This window comes from Halichoeres trimaculatus, unplaced genomic scaffold (genome assembly GCF_033239565.1).
Source record: "Halichoeres trimaculatus isolate MK-OKI-2021-1 unplaced genomic scaffold, fHalTri1.1 fHalTri1_scaffold_19, whole genome shotgun sequence".
NCBI classification, from domain to species: domain Eukaryota; kingdom Metazoa; phylum Chordata; class Actinopteri; order Labriformes; family Labridae; genus Halichoeres; species Halichoeres trimaculatus.
This window is the reverse complement of record NW_027437197.1, coordinates 26247086-26267463: the sequence shown is the minus strand read 5'-3', so window position 1 is coordinate 26267463 and position 20378 is coordinate 26247086. Positions and strand designations below refer to the sequence as shown.

Genomic DNA, 20378 nt, shown 5'->3' with positions numbered 1-20378 from the left:
CTGGCCTTACAACCTGAGAAATGTTCTGTCTTAACATTTGACCCATTCAAAAAGAAAGAACTAAACTCATCACTACAAAATGAAATAACAGTAACTCTACAAGGTTAACAGTCAAATGAGCAGGGTGTGGGAGAGAAAGGGTTATGAAGAAAATCAGATGTTTCTCAATGCTCATTTCCAGTTAACTCAGATGGATAGAGCACCTGTAGAGAAAAGATCCCATCAGAGTGAGAAAGACAGACTTCCCACGGTGACAGAACAGAAATTACGTGTTAGACTAGAGCAGCAGAGGAACCTTTCAGATAGACTGAAAACATCGGGCTCCCTTGTCTGCAAGATCTGCAGATGGATATATCCACAAATGGTGGAATAGAGATTAAACATACGGACATGACATTGTCACTCTCCAGTCTTGGAGGAGTGAGTATTTAATGAACCCCCGTCCTTTAGATTTAAGGTTGTGTTTGAAGTGACTTCTTAAACTTTGAACATTATTAAAACATTGCAGAGCAACACAGCTTGAGAATAACCAGCCATACAAGTGTCAAAACTTATAAAACAATTAGTAAGGCTTCATTGATGACAGATAAAAACTCTTTCCCATATCTGTTAGCTCAATAGTTTATTTACTTTTTTTCTTATTAAAAAGACCAATTAAGTGTTTGTAAACACTGCAGGGCAGAGTAGGATGGATTGTCAAGTGATGTGAGGGTGTTAACCACCAAAAAACACATTTTTACATAAATAACATTTATTTTATGGATGGTAAACGACTCACAGGTTTGTGAGGAATCAGTGAGTGGATGGGAAACATCAACTTGTTGACAAACATTAAGTGGACGGATGATTTAGAGGAGAATTCCAGGGTGTACCCCAGAGAGGAATTCAAACACACAAATCCCCCAATGCTTATGACTGCTTTATCTATCTAGGAGCCAGAAGATAACATCCAGATTAAGAACTTCTCCGTATTTTATGTACTACTTTGAATTTTAAAATTACCAATAAGAGTGTTAAATTCACTTTAAAATAAGGAAGTTGGAGGCTGTCAGCCAACAATCACTGACATGTTTGGCACCAGTCAGCATGGTCACCCTTAACTCCAGGCTCACACTGAATCCTGTGTGGCTTCCGCATGTAATCTGTATCATTAAAATCACTGTTGTAGGCTCACATTAGCCCCACGCTGTGCAGGTCCGGTTGCGGGAGCCGTAAGGCACAACAGAAAGAATCCGCAAGAAGCCTATCTTTCCCAGATGCTGGACAGGGTCTGCATCAAGCTGACAAAATTTGACGAGCTATACAGGAAGTGAATTGCCGGGTGGCATGTAGACCTGTTGTTTTTTTTAAATAAAATCAGTGTACAAACAAATATAAGTTGACTCTTCTTTGACAGCACAGTCGCGCTAGTAGTAAATGTATACATTACATCACACCCAGTGACACGAGGTCGCAAAAGTGAGCAGCACAGTGTCTCCTCACTTATTTTGACAACAATGGACGACGAGAGACTCATCCTGGAAGTGGAAAGTAGTCAAATTTTGTATGACACATCCCATACTTATTATAAGGATAATACAAGGAAAGGAAAAAAGTTATGTTATTACAAATAATAAACATCAGAGGAATAGAGGTCCTGATAAGAACGTGAACCCACGTGAGCGTCTACCCTCGCGAGTGCCCTTTCCACACCCGGCATCGGAGTCAGCCGCAGCCTCCACCTGGAGCTGATGTGAGTGGCAGCTTGCGGAAAATCCTTTACTGCCCCACACGCAGCCTTGGCCCCTTATTAGCCGGGACAGGCCTGGTGTGAGACCTGGTCTATCGGTTTGGCAGGGGCCTTACTGGAACAGGAGGAAGTACAGATTACTGTCTTTTCCCTTCTAGAGTCTGTTATCCTGGGATCACAAATACAAACAGGTTTTAAAACGTTTTTCTAAGGCACAGAGCTTTTGCATAATTAAAACTTAAGGGTTAATAATAATAAAGGACATCCGTCCTTCCTTTTTGGTGGCACAAATTTTGTGTAACCCCTGTTCTTGAGGTTTGTTTATTTCATGCCACAGAGTCAGCAAATATAAAATGTGTCTTCCACACGGAATCTGGACTGCAACCGTTCCGGAGCCAATGTGAGTGCGGTGTAACTCCAAAGCATTCAGAACTGGATAAAGGTTGACTCCATGGTGTAGCACCAGGCTTTTTTATGCTGCTCACAGTATAAATTTAGTTTCAAAGAATAAAAACTCATTCTAATGAATGAATGAAGCTAAACGCCAAAATGTGCACGCATATTTTTGATGACCGTAAATTGGTCTATAGAATCAATTTAAACCTCAACCAGGAAGTCATGCTTTCATTGTTGACCAACTATACTGACAAAAGAAGACACAGTTACACTAAAACAAATATCAAAATTTCTATCAAACTACTGCATTGGATCAATCCCACCAGCAACTTACACTTTTAACCTTCCTGTCGACAGGACACAGTCCTCACTGCAGTGATGCATGGTCCATTCCAACACGCACCCTGTGGTACGTTGACAGACTACCTGGGAGGAACGAGCATTCACAGCTCAGGAAATGAGTAAGAGAATGCCATGCAAACGAGCAGAATACTTCATGTACGGGCTACTTTTGTCATGACACAAAGAAAAAGCAAACCTTTTAGTTTCATTCAGTAAAGCTGCTTCATCATTAAATAGTTGCTGTGCCTGGACCTCCTGGGAAATTAAAAACATATTGTGCCACAATTTCCCTGTGACTCAGAGCATCCCTTGGGAGAGCACTTTTAAAATTTCTAATAAAGGAGACTTGAAATTACAGAGAGGGGACCTGGCATTAATTAAACTGGGGATTTCAGAAGGGTCAACTTCTCATATTTATCTGTTTGTACCCATGGTTTGGTTTTCTGTAAAGACTGTTTGGTGTATTGAGGTCACAGCTTGTGGGTAAGACAAACATGTGAATGTTCCAGAGTAAGACACGGACAGGATTTATTTGTTGCAATAAAGTAAACAAAAATCACAAGGCAGCACAAAATATGATACAGTGCAGGTCAGGAAGATCTGCTGAAGCTTACTCCAATATATATTTTTCTTTTTAATGTCAGCAAGGGCTTTCCACTGTGGAAAATGTACTGTTTGGATTTTAATTATCAGACCTGAATGCCATCACCTTATTTGTTAGATTAACCTTTTAAGAGGATCTAGAATTAGAATCCAACGTTTTAACATTAATGGAAAGGTTTCCTCGAGTTCCCCTGTTACATTATCTACTTCTGTAACTACCCCATGTTGGATGTCCAGTAATGATAACACTCAAACAGCTCTGTGTGTTTGTGTTGTCTGGGATGAATATTAGCTGTCAGAGTTTATGGTGAGCTGTTTTATATTACTGCAGTATGTAATTCAATCAGTTATAGCCTGTGTTACCACCATCGTCATAATAATGAATTGTCAATGGTGATAATAAGACAGTGTTAGCACACAGCTGCTCATCCTTTAGTTGAATTGTCTGCTGTATTAAATAATATTGGAATCTGAAATCTCAAACCAGATGACCCTGATGATGTTTTTAAATCCGTTTGATGATGATTCCTCAGACCAGCTGAAAATGGATACAAATGGATGCACTACAACATGATATAATTTGGCTCTTAAAAAAAGCCAGTTTTGAGTATGATTGTACCAGACAGATTGACTTGTTTGAAAGGCCGTGAGTATGTGTCAGTCATCCAGACCATGTTTGTTCAGCTCTAATTACAGTTCAGAGACAGATCAGTGTCACACAGTCTCATCTTAATAGATCGATGTGACAACCTTTGAGCCTTATCAAAACCACTGACACAACAAAAAGAGATTATCTCTCACGGCGTGGTCACATTGGCCATCCGTACCGTGCTGTACTCAGGCATGATTGGCCCCCACAGCACCATTCCTCCTCAGGCCAGTACGGCCCACCCAAGAACCACGATTGCCTTGTTCATACGTCACCAACAGTGTTGCCACAGTTACTTTGAAAAAGTAATCTGTTACGTCCCCGGCCTAGGGGTGCCCAGGACACAACATGCAGAGCCCTCTCCGCTTGCCCAACCCAACAAAGGCCAACGAAACAAGTTTTTAAATCAGGTCAGGAGGTTTATTGTCTACAGCCCAAAACAACAAACAAAACGCTCCTACAAACCTAACCTTACCTGTGGAAAATGAACAAAGGAAAACAAATGACAAGTGTCTCACCTAACTAAATCTAACAAAAACAGGAGAAAAGTAGGCTACTAATAAAAGAAAACGGGCTTCTCCCTCCTGAAAACTCGTCTGTCAGGCTTTACACAACTCTCAGCACGTTACACGGGGACAAACACACACGGCTCTTTGTTCGGCATGGCAAGTCGGAGAGAGCGCGAGGGCGGGGCCTCCTCTGGCTTTTAACGATGGAGACTCCTGATCCCTCCAATCGGAGCTCTCCCCCTAAAAACCCGTCTTCCAGCAGAGCACCAATCACAGCAACCGTCCTCCATCTCCACCTGTTGGGCTCTCGCACTCACACACAGAACACATACCAACAAGTACATGACCAAGGGACATAACAAATCTGCTTAATGATTACTGATTACTCCTTTATAAAGTAACTTAGTTACTTTACTGACTACTTGATTGTAAAAGTAACTAAGTTAGATTACAAATTACTTTGTTGGTTACTTTCAGCAGCTACCGAAAACACATGCAGCTGCATAATTTGGTAAAATTGAGCGATGCAATTAAATGAATTATAATATGAGCCCACATGTTTTGTTTTAAAGGAACAAGCAGACATTGGTAGTCATAAAACAAGGACTCTACAACTGAAAACAAAAATATTCATTTTATACATTTTGAGTTTCAAAATACAACTAAAGACAGTTTTTGCAGTAATGTTGTTGGTACACTACAGCAATTTTCACTTAGATTTCAGGTTTAAATTATTTTCTTTTTAAATGTTTTTTATCAGTTTCATTTTTGTTAAAGCTGTAGTCTGTTGATCCTGCATTTGTATTACAATAACCAAAAATAATTGTTGCTGCAGTGTGGGCTCACATAATCCTCAGTACCCTGCTCAGGGCACCCCAGTCTAAAAAGTCTGGGCACGCCCCTGCTTCTCACCAGGTGCCTCATTGTAGCCTATTTCCTATTGTTCTATAGCCTGTTATGTTGCTCTGTTCCTCATCGGATGGATTTGAGCTCAACTGAGTGTTCAAATCATGGAATAGAGGGAGTTACAGTGACAGACGGGACTCACCTCTCCTCCAGGTAAAAGTCAAACAACAAGCGTTAATGTCCACAGTTGGCTGATCTCCCTCTCACTGATTCCTAAATGTTACAGTCAAAGATCGTAAGCAAACTGCCAGCACAGAGTGAACAATGAACTGTAATACTGTGATCTTCAGCTGACAAACTCAAAACAGTGACTGTATTTCCAGCTAGAAAATGAACATCTCTCCTCTCTCTCCTCTGTTTACCTTTGTGTGCTGGCTGCTAACACACGTGAGTTGTTCACATGCTGAAAACGTGATGAACACGTGACTCCCGTCACTCCCTGAGATGCAAGAAAAAGACATTTAGATTTTTCTTTCACAAGAAAAATGAAAAACTTTATTTGTTTCTCTTAAATGCTGCTGTGACTCCTGAATTTCCTCTCGGGATTAAATAAAGTATTTTCTAATTTATTCTATTCTAAAAGAAAAGTAGTGCACATTTACATAGTTAAGTAACTTTAATCTGATTACTGTTTTGGAAATAGTAACACGTTAGATTACTTGTTACTGAAAAAAGTGGTCAAATCAGAGTAATGCATTACTTAGTGCGTTACCGGCATCACTGGTCACCACATTGTAATACGACACATGCATGGCCCACCTTTGTCATCATAAAGTGGCACGGAGAACACAGAGAACATAGCTACCACTATTTGTTTGCTGACTTTCGTTCAGTTATTTTGGTCCGACACAGCCTTCTAAAAACCACGCCTTTGTTTAAAATGGCTGTCAAGAGGAGCGGTTGCAGCGATTATACATCCTGGATTATACGGCATGTTCTAGCTGCGTACCCTGTTGAAGCACACATCTTTTAAGTGTACCAAAGCCAAGAAAGTGTATTGTGCCTGGGTATAGTATGGAGCGGTCACACTGGCCAAACAAACTGGACTTTAGGGTTGAAGCATGAGCACCATACAGATGGCCAGTGTGACTCTGACCTCAGTCTTAGTCTGTCGTTAGGATCTGTAACAAAAGTCATTAATCACTATCACACATCCTTGTGGTAGCGAATGTTTACATAAACCATTATACATATTATTTATGATTATTGTTTTTATTTATAGATTTTAGTTTCTATGGAAATTCAAGTAGAAAATGGCTGAATAACTCTGTGCAAATTTTCAACAAAATGTCATGTCATGTCACAACCACAAAAGAACAACAAGTTTTTTTATTAATTCAATTTGCTTTACATCACTATGATTATTACAGTTACGGGCTTTTCTAGTACCTCATTTCAGAACAATATTATTGCAGTTTCCCATCAGTCAACCTGACCACACTAATGTCCTGTATCACATACAAGCTTCTTTGTTGAGTTGGTGTAAAATGATGAAATGCCTTAACAAAATTTGATAAAGTTTAATTGAAGACCAGGTTTTATCTCAAGCCCAACAAATAACACAGAAGAACAAAGTAGGAATGATGGATGGCCTCTCCTAGCTCCTATGGTTGTTTGTTTCACCTTTCGCTGTGTTTAAAAATGACCCTTCAAAATGGTACCAAGGGTGGAAACTGGTGTTCTCTGCTGTGCTGAGGGAGGACATGCATGCTTGGGTAATCCTTTACCATGGCTTTTACAAGGGCCTTTCTTGGACCAAAGCAACACTTGAAACATCAATATCGGGTGTGTTCTATCCCCTTTGGGCAGGTTCAGTTGATGGCTCTCCATCTCTGTATGAAGGCTGGCTGGCAGAGATGGAGGAGGCATGGGAATGCACTGACATTGATTTCTTTATCCCAGTGCACATTCTGATGTATTGACTGCCATGCCAATCAGTTAGCAGCATTCTGTTTGCCACTGTTTGCTGGACATGAAGAACAGTGAACAGAGTTTTATTTGATCTCAGGATAAAGGCCAAGGCCAGACTTATTTTGCTTTGTTGCAAAACTGTTTTGATTATTTCTTTCTTTCATGAAAAAAATACTGTGACTTTTTTGTGAGGGAAATGTTGTCAAAGGCAGTTTTGAAGAAGCAGTATTGATTTACTGGTCAAGAAATTATGACAGCTTGTTTTATTAATTTTATTTCATTTTAATTTACTTGACCTTAATTTAACTTAACCAGGCAGGTCAATAAGAACAATTCTGACTGTTCCTTTCTAAGGAGATCCTGGATGTTCTTTGTTAAAAGTCCTTTCCTTCATTTCTCTTGATTACAATATGGATATAAAAAACCGAACAAACTTTGATGTTGTTTGGGCAATCCTCTTACGCCTCATCAAAGGAATCTTGCAAAAGATTTAACATTAACTTTACCATTGACAGTACCATCACTTGCCTATCAATCCTTAAAAACGTACATTGCTTTCTCTGTATGCTCAGGTAACTGGTGTCTGTGGAGGTGCAGTTTGCAGCTTGTTGTAACAGAAAGGGAAGAATAACCAAACTCTTTCTCTGACATCTGTCACAGTGAATTATATATCTCCACAAGAGTTGCAAAACTCACAGTTCTTTTGGCTTTACCATTTTGTTGTGTGTGATAACATGATGTAGGTTTTTGGTGCCTGAGCAATAAAATTCATGCTCTAATGGACACATCTGCTTCCTACCTTCAGGTTGTGTGTGTGTATATATATATATATATATATATATATATATATATATATATATATATATATATATATATATATATATATATATATATATATATATATATATATATGGTAGTGTTGTAGTGTGGGTTTGCCTGTCTGTCTATCAGATTGTGTCTTTGTGAATGACAAACTGCAGCTCACCTTTAAACACACTCTGGTGTAAAAGAGTTAACTTCTTTCTAATTCTCTCATAGCTACATATAAAACATACACCCCTATCTCTGACGTGGGTTTTTCATTGTAAATGCTCTAATTGATTTCTAAACTTCACTTATTTAGAGTTACCATTTATCTGCTCTCATATCAGGCGCCTGTGAGTGGAAACATTAAAGCCTGCGCGGCATCCGGTAAAGAATGTGTGGGATTGTAATAATGGAATTCACTTACAATCTGAACCGTGAGGATCAAGGTCAAAGCCTCGACCAACCTCTTCGAAATTGATTTGACACAGAATCATCTGCATGGAGGAAATGTGTGTTAAAAAATGCATGATGCTTGATATTTTCATTTTAGAAATGTCGCTATCCATGATTTACACACACACACACACACACACACACACACACACACACACACACACACACACACACACACACACTTGTATGGTCCTGAAATGATAGTTGTTAAAAGAGATACTGAGGACAGAGGGGTTAAAAGCAATAAATTTGGGGTGTGTGTCTGTGGTTGTGCAAGTACCCACAGCACTGAGGCCACCAATATTGATGTATGTGCATATATAACATAAATTCTGAATGTTTTGTTAAACACAAGTGTTTAAGCTGTATTTTAAGAGGTTTTGATTTTGATTTGATACTTAGTTTTTTTTGTAACTTTCTTTTTAATTACTTTAAAACAGCAATTTTTTCCAATGTCCTGGGGACATGGGGACTTGCTGGATCTATTTTTTTCATGTGAAATGCAGGGTACTTCAGGTGACAGAGGATTGACATAGTCACAAATTGACCTTTAAAAACCCATCAGCACAAACACATCAAGTACATATGTATATATATATATATATATTTATATATATATATATATATATATATATATATATATATATATATATATATATATATATATATATATATATATATAGCTCAATTGAAGTTAAGTATTAAAAGGGCTGTGAGGAGTTTGTCTCCCTTCTCGATATATGACTGATCGAATCCACGCTTCAAGTGAGATCATCAGCACCAATATTGCTGGTTACAGGTTATTTTCAATTGCTACTTCTTAGCTTGGTGATAGAGCGCGAGCTAAGGGCTAACACAGGGGCTAAACTGTATGTGCTAATGTTGATTCCAACCCACAGTCAGCAGATATTCTGCAGTGGTTTGTTCAAACTTGAGAGTCTATCAATAAAATGAAGAGTGAGGTTATGTTAGCTCTGATTGGTAGATGACTGGCAGGACAAAACCAGGATTCAATAACGTTACACATTATGGACATGTCTTAGAGCACCAGGCTTCCAGCTGTGCTAAATATAAACAGTAACTAAACCACATACAAACTGACAGTGTTTACTTGTTGTCACTTTGGCCTACAGATACGTTAGAGCACCAGGCTGATGATGTCACTACATGTAGCCAGCTACTACAACGTTTGCCTGATGTCACATTTGAAACTGTAGTGCTACGTAACTGTACTGATAAATACCTTACCTTGGAATGTTGTATACAGTTAAAAGTCATCTTGGGAAAAAAAAAAAAAAAAATTCGATCTGATCTCCATTTAAATCTAAAACAGACACGTGCCTCGCTAAAAATAATTTACGACAGTGTGCGGAGACTCAAGGCCAGGAGGTGGCAAGGGAGTGCAATTAAAACAGGTCCCCCTCATAGTATCTTAAGGTTTTAATACTTGTTTTATTATTTTTTTTTTTTTTTCATATTCAATGACATTTAAACATCTGGGAAAGGGAGGACAAACAAGTAGCAACTGTTACAAGCATTCACAAACCTCTACAAACTTTCGGATAGTAAATGATTTATTTTTTGTTCTGGTTACAAAAAATTCCTGGTTCCCCCTTTGAAACTGTAGAAAAGGTGACAGAAGAAAGACCATTTTTCATTTTAAGGAAGTCCTGCTTTCCCTTGCAAAGGACATTCAATTGAATAACAGAAAATCTATGAAAAAAAATTAATTGCAGCATGCTACTTTCAAATAGGATAACTATGTAATAAGAAAATCAGAAACTGTCACTTTTTTTTTTCTTCTGGGTCTTAAGAGTATTTGTTTGTGTGTGTGTGTATATATATATATATATATATATATATATATATATATATATATATATATATATATATATATATATATATATGTGTGTGTGTATGTGTATGTGTGTGTGTGTGTGTGTGTGTGTGTGTGTGTGTGTGTGTGTGTAAAATAAAACCTCAGAACACACAATGGAGGGTTATTTAACATTATGAAAAAAAAAAAAACAGTTTCTCAAATCATAGTCTTCAAATCCAGCAGTGTAGCCGAGCACACAGTGGCACAGACTCACTCTGAGGCTTCAGTTGTAAACAAACAACTTCAGTGCAAGTAAACTCTGAGTAGATCAAATGCACATTGACAGGCAGAGCTGTAGCCACAGGAAGCCTTCCAAATTTCTGAGGCCCTATCACAAGCAAGTTCTTTAACTGACAGTCAGAGTCCAGGCACCAGGCCTAGGATTGTCACGGATGTGGGATATACAGAGCCTAACATCGACTCTTTCTAATCCACACTGAGCTGTGTGGTATCTGATGTAGGATATCAAAAGTGCCTGTTATGTTCATAAAAATTCAGACTGGAAAATGAGGCAGCCCTGTCATCAACTGGTATTCTGCAGCCAGTGCAGTAACCTTTATATATGTTTTTCAAGTCTTTGACATGGACACTGAGCAACAAACATTTGCAGGGTTCTGAAATTAAAGGATTTATGGAATACTGTAGAAAATTCCTGTTTTAAAAATATCTTTCATTGCATATATTTATTCAAGTTTGGGGCCTCAGATGCATCCTGGAAGACATCCTGTGGTCTCATGATTCCCATTTGGCAGAAATACAATCCACATGCCAAACATCTGGGCAGGTGGCATCCAGCCACTCGGCTAATAGCGGGCCAGATTTCAGGACCATCTTTGATGTGCAGACAGGGACTACAGTAGTCCTCTGCTCTCACTGTTTATAACTTGGTGTTGAAGGAGCATCATATTGTCAATAATCTCTATTAACCTCTATTAAAAATAAATGTAGGAGCTGCAGTAAAAACAGTGACTCTGTCATGCAGAAGAGGGACCATGAAACAAACTTGAGAGAAATGTAACTGAATGTAACTGTGATGACTAATATAGTAAAAATAATTTATTTGCAGCATTGGTTTGAAGGACTGTACATGAAATATGATAAGATTCATTCATCTTTATTACTTTTTGATATATAATCACAGTAGGGGTTTGTGTAGGCATGTGAAATATGGTATTTTTTCCTCCATTATCTTTACCACTTCCCCCTTTTTAGCCTATCCCAGCTGTCATTGGGCAAGAGGTGGTGTACACCCTGAACAGGTCATCAGCCTACCACAGGGCTAATATGATAATTTTGCCACCAAAAGAAAATCCTATTACCACTTGGGACAGGAGTCAGGCAAGGACGGGATCAGTGGTCTAAGGTTTTCAATTCGATTTGCAGGTCCTTTGTTCCATTGCTGCAATATCTCATTCTTTAACTCTGCAATTTGAGAGAGATGTGATTGGAGGCCAAATTAAACTGGGTGTGTATAGATGTGCAGTCTAATGAACTGTGAGATTTGCTTTTGACTCAAACCAGACCTTTTTATGCATGAACAAAAAACCTACTTGTTTACCAGACTGATTTATGTAGCAGTAAGTCGTCATGCTCATAAACGCTACATGTTTCACATGAAAATATTGTTTCACTGTTATGCTTGTTTAAAAGGGGAGGTTTCAACAAATCACTCAGTAAGTGGTTAAGTATGGAAGTAAATTTAGGACATAATTCAAAATGAAAATGCAGTTAAGAAAATACATTTTTCATTTCAAGAATATAGGCAAATTGTTTGAGTCATAATTAAAATTAAATATCAAATATTAAATGTTTGTTTTCAAGACTGCACAGCATGTGACATATTTCAAATTAAAATGAAAAGGTGTTTGCATTTCAATTTATAGAAATGATCCACCAAATATTGGACTTAATTCAAATGAAAATGCAATAAGGAAATTACATTTTCATTATCAACTTTAACAAGCACAATGTGTGACATGGTCCAAATGAAAAGGAATAACCCAAGAAAATGAAGCAACCCCCATCCACCACCTCCACCACCAAGTCCAGTGTACTGAATTCAGTTCAGCATAGTGTTTTGTAGTGACCGACTGTTCTGTTTATTACGATCAGTGAACAAACCATTCACTGACTGAGAGGGGGAGAGATTCAGAGGCGAAGCTGATGTTCAGTTTGTTCAGTCCCTGAACGTCAGTCAGTGAGTGATTTGTGTCGGACTGTACTGAACAGCAGCTCCACTTGTTAGGTTAAATGCAGTGTTGTACATACACACCGCCACCTGCTGTTGAAGATGATAAACCACCAAGGAGTCCGCATTTCCATTTCATTTTCATGTTGGTCTGAGGGCAGGTTTGAAAGTGCAGCTGGTCTTTTCCTTTTCATTTGGATTATGTCATACATTGTGCTTGTTAAAGTTGATAATGGAAAATGTTTTTGTTGTTGTTGTTGTTTTTTTCATTTTTATGTTTTTCTGAGGGCAGGTTTGAAAATGTAAAAGTTATTTTTCTTTTCTTTTGTGTTATGTTGTACATTGTGCTTTTTAAAGTTGATAATGAAAGTGTAATTTCTTTATTGCATTTTCATTTGAATTATGTCCAGTAGTAAGCAGACCATTTCTTAAAAATAAATGGCAAAAACCCTTTTTATTTTTATTTGAAGTATGTCACAAAAAGTGCAGTCTTGATAATAAAAATGATAATTGAAAATTTGATATTTAACTTTTTATTATAACTCAAATACTGTGCCAGTATTCTTGAAATGAAAATGTATTTCCTTTACTGCATTTTTATTTGAATTATGTCCTAAATAAGCTTCCATAAGTGTCTGCATTTGTTGCACTATCCTGTAAACAGAGTGTTGCATGCCATTAGGAGACCTTGACTCTGAACCTGCTGAGCTTGTGGAAAGGAGAAAAACACTCTTAGTTGTCTTATCTTGTGAACCAGCCACATTTAATAAGATATTTGCAACCACAAACATTTCCATAAGTTGATACATGCACCACGGTATGAAAACCTTGTCACAGAATGACAAGAGCTAGCAGCTGATATTTACTAACGTCGATATCTCTTTCATATCCCAGAAGGGAAACCATATTTTATATTGATGATTCATGTCAAAAGATAGCAGATCCTGTCTTTCCTCTCTGGTAGTTTCATCAACCTTAACTGTGGCTCCTATCCAACAGATATCATTTCCCCAGAGCTCCATGGAGAAGAAAAACAACCAAGATGGCTGTTGGTTATGATGAATACTAAATAAAAGTTTTGCCAGGGAACTGTGAGATTGTTTCTTCAGAGGCAGTCGGGTGAGCATTTGTGGTTTTTTCAGCACCTGGAAGAGGCTGGGAGGAGCAGAGCTTTGAGCACGACTGAATGGAAATAAAAATCATATTAATGACAGCTGTATCTAAATTACACATGAATATTTAAGTGATTGAAAAAATAACAGTATCAGATAAATAAAAACCTGCGGCAGGACTGAGGGCTGAAGGCAGATTTCCCCTTAGTTGTATCTTTGTCTGCCTTTCTGAATGACTGATCAGAACTGTGAGCTAAAAACAGGGGCAGCAAAAAGGTAGAGTACACTTTGTTCATCCACAGCAAGTCTGCTATCTTGAGAGACCCATTAGCTCATACATACAGCATGACTGTACTCCTCTTCTTAGCTATGGCCTCAAGCTCTGGGGGGTTATAAATAACCTGGAATTGTTCCTAAAGCACCACAGGTCAAGAGATAACCACAGCCTTAATGGAGGAGCTGTTGGGGTTTGATGAGGAGGGTCTAAATGACTTAGATGAGCCATAATTAGATAGAGCCCCACAAACATACCAGGGATAATACACATTTGTGCTTTTAGCTCGTACAAAGGTGAAAGATACGTGGTCATGAAAACCACAGAACAGATTGACTTATAAAAACGATTTTCCATATGGATAAGATTCTCTGTCAGGCTTTTAGGGGTCAAGAATTTATAGCATTCTGCTTAGAAATATGCACGTGCTCCTGTTGCAGGATATGATTTATCTCAGTCACACTTAAAGACTGATTAGGGACCTGTCTCTCTCTGGTGATTCAAATAAATTATCCCCATTATGGCAGTAGTTTCTAATCACGCTGCTAAAACAGCACCTTTATGGGCCCTTGGCTGTGATGTTCGCGCAGACCGTACTAATAAAAAGCTTTTCCTTCTTTGAGGGTGCAGAATGTAGTGGACTGTTCTATTTGTGAGTTCCTGCATTGTGCTAGAGCCTGTCCATTTTCAGCCTCTTTCTGAGAGCATCTCTCACAGCTCCATTAGCTGAGTATGCTTGGATATGCAGGGAGTAGCAGGGGGTCTGTGGGATGGAGGCTGGTGGAGGCTGGGGGGAGGGGGTGCAGAAAAAAAGGAATACTAACATTTGAAGAGAGAGAGGTTTGCTGAGTGCACTTTTCTGACTTTGGTGCTCCACTTATCTGTGATGCTCTGTCAGAGGAAACCAGAGAGAGGGCAGCAAAGGCAGGGAAGAGATGAGTCAGAACTCCTACACTAATGACTGAAACAAGCCCTGCAGGTTTATATTAGAGTTCATCATTTTAATATACATTTCTAAGTCTCAGGGACAGAATGAAAAAGACAAACTGCTTAACACTAGTGTAAGTTCAGCACCTTGAAGTGTCAGCATAACATGGTGTTTGAGGAGGCACACAGATGAGTATGACATTCAATCAGAGCTTGTTTTTCTGTTGTTTCTGTCAATCGCTAGGTCTGAGAACACCCTTTATAACCAGCCATTCCTCACACTCCTTATGAAAATTTCAGCATCACATTTATTAAACATGTTTTTCTGCCCAACCACAGCCTAACTGGGATGACAGCTAACTTATTATACGGTATTTACCTCACTCGTATTGCTCTATTAAACAAGCATAGAGATCTCTGCATTCAGTTGTGTAATGGAGGTTTGAATTGATTCATAATAACTGTAATGTTCTGAGAGGCAATTCAAAGATGCATCTCGCTGCTGTGCTGAGATGCCAACATTGAGATGGAGGTTAATGGTGCAAAACTTGTGTGCCTCTCACTACAGTCAGCAGGGTTTAGGCTTCATGTCTGAGTCCCTGGTCCTTTCAACCAAACTGTGATGCTTAGAATACATGTGAGGGCTTTGGAGGCCATGATGGTTTATTGTGTATCTTTGACTGTTCACTGTATATGAATACCAACAAATGTATGTCAAATTTCAAAGTGTTAACACAAAAGAAATCTGCCTGATATTAGTAATTTTATTTTTGGAACAATTATGTATATATATATATATATATATATATATATATATATATATATATATATATATATATATATATATATATATATATATATATATATATATATATATATATCTTCATTTTCAGATTTTTAGATTGAGACTCATGTCTTATTGCTTGGTGGTTGTTATAAATTAAAATTAAAATATCTCATTATTGAACCTGCCTGAGCTGGTCATAATGGTTTTCAACTGCCAATCAGTTTTCTGGCAAATTCTAACAACTTTCAAAGATTAACTCAAATCCTCTGTCCTCACACTCAAAGAGATACCTAATGACATGCAGCCTGCCTGGAAATGAATGTCCTCTGGAGGAGCACTGCAGTGGTTTTTTGCAGCTTATTTCAAGGAAGAGGGAAAGCGGCATGCCTCTGTCAGATCATGGTCGTAAAGAGGGTGTTTGAAGGTTTACTCCACCGGGAATTATGAATTACACAGAAGGGGTTGGACTCGATACACTGTGGAAGAAAAAAGGACATTTTAGATGGGGATGTTATATTAGGTGAGAGAAAGTATATCCATATGATATTAATCCAAACAGTTTTCCTAAATTGAATTTGTACCTGCGCCTTGTCTTAAATCATTTACAGTTTTCCTGTTTGGTCTGCTCAAAGTGAGCCTACCTTTAAGCACTTATCTTTAAATGTTGAATAGTACAAGCATAATAAACACACAGTCATCTTTCTGTCCTCCTGAAGAACAGAGATAAAACAAAGAAAACTTGCACACTGAAAACTTTTTCAAAAATAACCTATTTTGAATTGTTTTATAACCCAAAGGCTGGGTCATCATAGCACCAGCCCAGCTGTAGATAATTTGACCCGAAAAGGATGGGTCAGTCCATATTAACCCAGCAGAAGTGTTAAATATTCAACCCTAATTCTGGGTCAAGTTGACTATCCTGGGTTGTTTCAACTACATGTCCAATAATCTCTTCAATTTATGCGTTAAAGAAAGCTTGAACCAATTTAACTTCATTTTATACATTTTTTTAAGAGTTTTTCAGCACCGGTCTGTACCATGTGCAGTACAGACAGCGAGTCTGCACTGTGGCACACAGCTAATCTGCCCTGGAGCTGTATGAGGAGTCTGTGCTACCTGCACAAAACCAGAACACACAGCAGGCCCTCATATCCACTGTGTTCCCTCCTCACACACAGTTACATCACAACAAAATTTACTGTGCTAAAACCACTGTCTTCAAAAGTAAAGGAGCAGTTATTGGAATTTAAGTTACAGAGAATATTGAACCAAAAAGGTGTGTCGGTGCATAGATATGGAGCCTGGCACCATGTCTGGTTGGTGGACCCAACCCATATCTAATATAAATCACTCATAATGTGTAAGGGGTTTTATAAACCAGCAGTGGAATCAATGAAATAACTTGGATGTTTTAGTGTGTAAACATGATTAGATGAGCCCTTTGCTCCACGATGAACTACCTGATCGACGATAAATGAGCTCTGGACAAAGATCCCCAATTCCTTAATGTAGTTTTCCCCTCTCTGTCATGAATCCCAGGTAAACAAAGGAGTTGGACCCAAATGCAGAATGAAACTGAAAAACTTTGATTTTAACTACTTCAAAATCCCAAAACTCAAAATCAAAGAAACAAAACCAAAAACACTAGAAAACTCACTATAGAAAAATCCAAAAGGCACAGGGAACACACGAGAAAACAGGCAACAGCAAACAGCAAACAATGAACCAACAGAAAGCACATGGAACACAGAGACTATATAGACAGGGTAATCAACCACAGGTGTGGAACAAGACACATGAGAGGCAATCAACCAGGAGGGAAACACAAGGAGAACCAAACCAAACACAGGGACACTCAGGGGCCGTTTACACGACAACGGTTTTAGGGTGAAATGCTAAAGTTTTGTTGCGTTTCAGCCGACCTAAAACGCAAACTTTTGAAAACCTCCAGAGTGGGATTTTTCTGTAACGCTCCCGACGTCGTTGCTGTGTAAACAGTAAGCTGGCGTTTTCAGTGGAAACGATGACGTCACACTCCGCCTCGCGCGCATGCACACAACAGGACAACAGTACCGTTGTTACGGTCGTCGCAAATCTGCTGACCGTCTTCCAACAAAACGGCATCTATTGCTCCACTTTTTAACTTTGTATACTCCAGTACACCAGATGACCGGCTCAACTCTACTTCGGTGGAGATCTCCCAAAAGCGGCTTCTGGACAAGGCAGTTATATCACCACCTACAGGCCTGGCATGCTTACTACAGCGTTTTCAGTCCAGCAGCGTTTCCGTGCAAACGCAGATTTTTTTTCACAGTGTTTTGCCGTTGTCAGATGAAATGTGTAAACGGGGCTTCAACCTGATACCAAATACACAAAAGACACTGAAACACCAAAGACAGCCACAAAAATACATAAACTTGACAAGAACCAAATCAAAGCCACAAGAAGCATGAACTATAGACAAAAACAAGAGACGCTGAACATTCAACAAGAATAACTAAGATCAACACAGAGACACAGGACAGGAACAGAATTACAAAGAAACACAAGAAGACGAAAACCCAAGAAAACCCAGAAATACATGAACCAAAAAACTCAAACTATGACACTCTCTCCCTCTTCCCATGTATTCTGTTAATTTCCAGTCAGGCTCAGTTCACATGACAGGCTTCATGTGATGCTCTTATTATATTTAGACACCAAACTTTGCTTTTATGCACTGTTTTTAAAACTTTATGGACTTTTTTTTCAGGGTGACACTACTTCAACACACGTGCGAGGTCCAAAATACATTCAATAATAGATATATAAATGTTGTATTATATTGCTGAAAATAGCAAATTACAGGAGGTCAAACGATTGAAAATGGTATGACCTCTATGCAAATAAACAGTACTCATAACTTTTACCAAAATACCACACAACCCTTTTCTGTGATTTTAGTGGAACTGGAAAACATTTTAAGGAAAAACGGTTTCCTAGTGGAGGGATGTTTTTTCTTATATTAGCATGTACAGGAAAAAATGTCTCATCTCTGAACTAATGCTTAGATGTCTCTGCTTTTGCTCTTAACATGTCCTCTGATGTAGACAACATGAAGTAATGGAGATATCCAGCAATACCAAACCACACAGTGTACCCTTGATATCTCTCATCTGTCTTTTCAAAGTGATTCATTTGTTTATTGTGCTCACAGAATGATTCTTGTCACATTCTGAATTTCAATATTTCTATGATACGCCTCTGTGTCCATTAGTCTCATGTTAACCAGCTGGTCGCTGCGTGTTGCTGTTAAAAATAGCTCCGTGTAAGGTGAAAATAACAGTGTTACAGGTCATCAAGTAAAGTAAACAAAGTGAAGCATTTAAATTCAATCATCTTTTTTGTCTGTGTTGCTTTTTAGTGGTGCATTCATAATTACAGTAAATAAACAGGCTAATAATTTATCAATGAACACAGACAGAGAATTCTTAGAGTAATGATCGATGGAGAAACTACACAGATTTATCCCTGAGCAAAAAGATAGATAGATAAAAGTTTCAGGTTTGTGAGAAAAGATGCTCAGAACAAATGCAACCAGTGGTACAGATCTCAAAAAACTGCTTTTATTTATTGTGATATTTAAAGGTTTGTCTGATGGGCTGACTTTGTTCAGACCTCTAAATGACAGCTGACAGAATGCATTAGGTGCCACAATCATTAGCTGTTGTCAACCATTTGAAGTACGAAGAGAAGTACAAAACCTTTTTTTCATTTGATTTGTAGGTGCCATGCTGCTGCTCTGCTTCAGCTTGTCAACAACAGTGCCAAGTCCCCACTTGGGAATTGCCCAAGTCAGCCCTGTTACCTTTGCTAAATTTGGTGCGAGATGTAACAAGAGAAAAATGCTCCATCAATCATGTTCAGATGCAGAAAGGGAGGAGTGGGGGGTTTGGAGTCAGAGAAATGAACCAGTGAAAGCTCTGCCAACAACCATTTCCTGCATGAGATGATGGGAAAACTTTGCTGAACTCTCTGGGGACATAATTTGTTAACACACCAGCGTCCTCCAGAGCCCAGAGTTTTAGAGCAGAACTCAAGCGCCTGGTTGGGGTGTTTTGAGCATTTCTACAGTGAAATCCTCCTTTGCCTCTGTTACCTGCTCCATCAGATAAAGTCTGCCTGCCAAGGCTTAAGTGTGTCAATGAACAGGGATGGGGTTGGTAGTGGGGGATCAGTGATAAGTGCAGCTTACCTCTTCAACCACTCGACACAAGCCAAATAGGGATAAACCCATTCCAACCCCTAATAGCACATGTCAGTCAAAAATCTCTTAAATACTTGGATCCCCTCTATTAAGGCCCCATACTCAGTTAGCCACTTTACTTTTAAATTATACCAAGAGAATACTGTGGAAAATCATCTAGAATGCAGAGTAGCTGTCAAAACGAAGGGAACAGTTTTTATTCATGATGTTACAGAAATTATGTCTGTAAAAATGTCAGATTCTTTACTAAAATCAATCCTGAAGTATTCTAAGTCTGATGTTCCATACAGGCATTAACAACCTCACAGATCACAAGCATTCAGGTCTGTTGAAGCATCAAATTCAACTGTCCTCCTATGCAGCAAGCCTTTAAAAGCACTCATCACGTCTGGCACTGTGTGGATGGTTTTGCCTTCTATTCCAGGGGAATTAAATGACTGAAACCCCTCAACCACGGCTTTGATTAGTTGTTCAACTATCGGAAATGTCAATATACCCTGTGGTCTGTAAATAAGAGTGTGTGATGTTCCTCTGGCATCCCTCATTTAGATATAGCAGCTCTCCTTAGAGGAATTTAGCTGGTTTAGGATCAGGATAAACACATCATCAAGCTGTGGCTGGCATGGTTTCGCTTTCATGGCACATACGAGGAAAACTGAG

At 38.7% G+C, this 20378-nt stretch overlaps 1 protein-coding gene and 1 long non-coding RNA gene across 3 annotated transcripts in view; one reads left to right on the top strand and one right to left on the bottom strand.

Moving 5' to 3' along the window:
• asic4a (acid-sensing (proton-gated) ion channel family member 4a) overlaps positions 1-20378 on the top strand; it is a 101834-nt gene that overhangs the window by 61656 nt on the left and 19800 nt on the right. The window lies entirely within an intron of this gene.
• Positions 13331-17191, bottom strand: LOC141808898 (uncharacterized). 2 transcript variants are annotated; one of them, XR_012599939.1, is made up of 3 exons: positions 17130-17191; positions 15763-15948; positions 13331-13554 (listed from the first exon to the last, which is right to left on the bottom strand). It is a non-coding gene; the product is annotated as an uncharacterized LOC141808898 (long non-coding RNA). The 2 variants fall into 2 exon arrangements; XR_012599938.1 differs by lacking the exon at positions 17130-17191 and adding an exon at positions 16933-17090.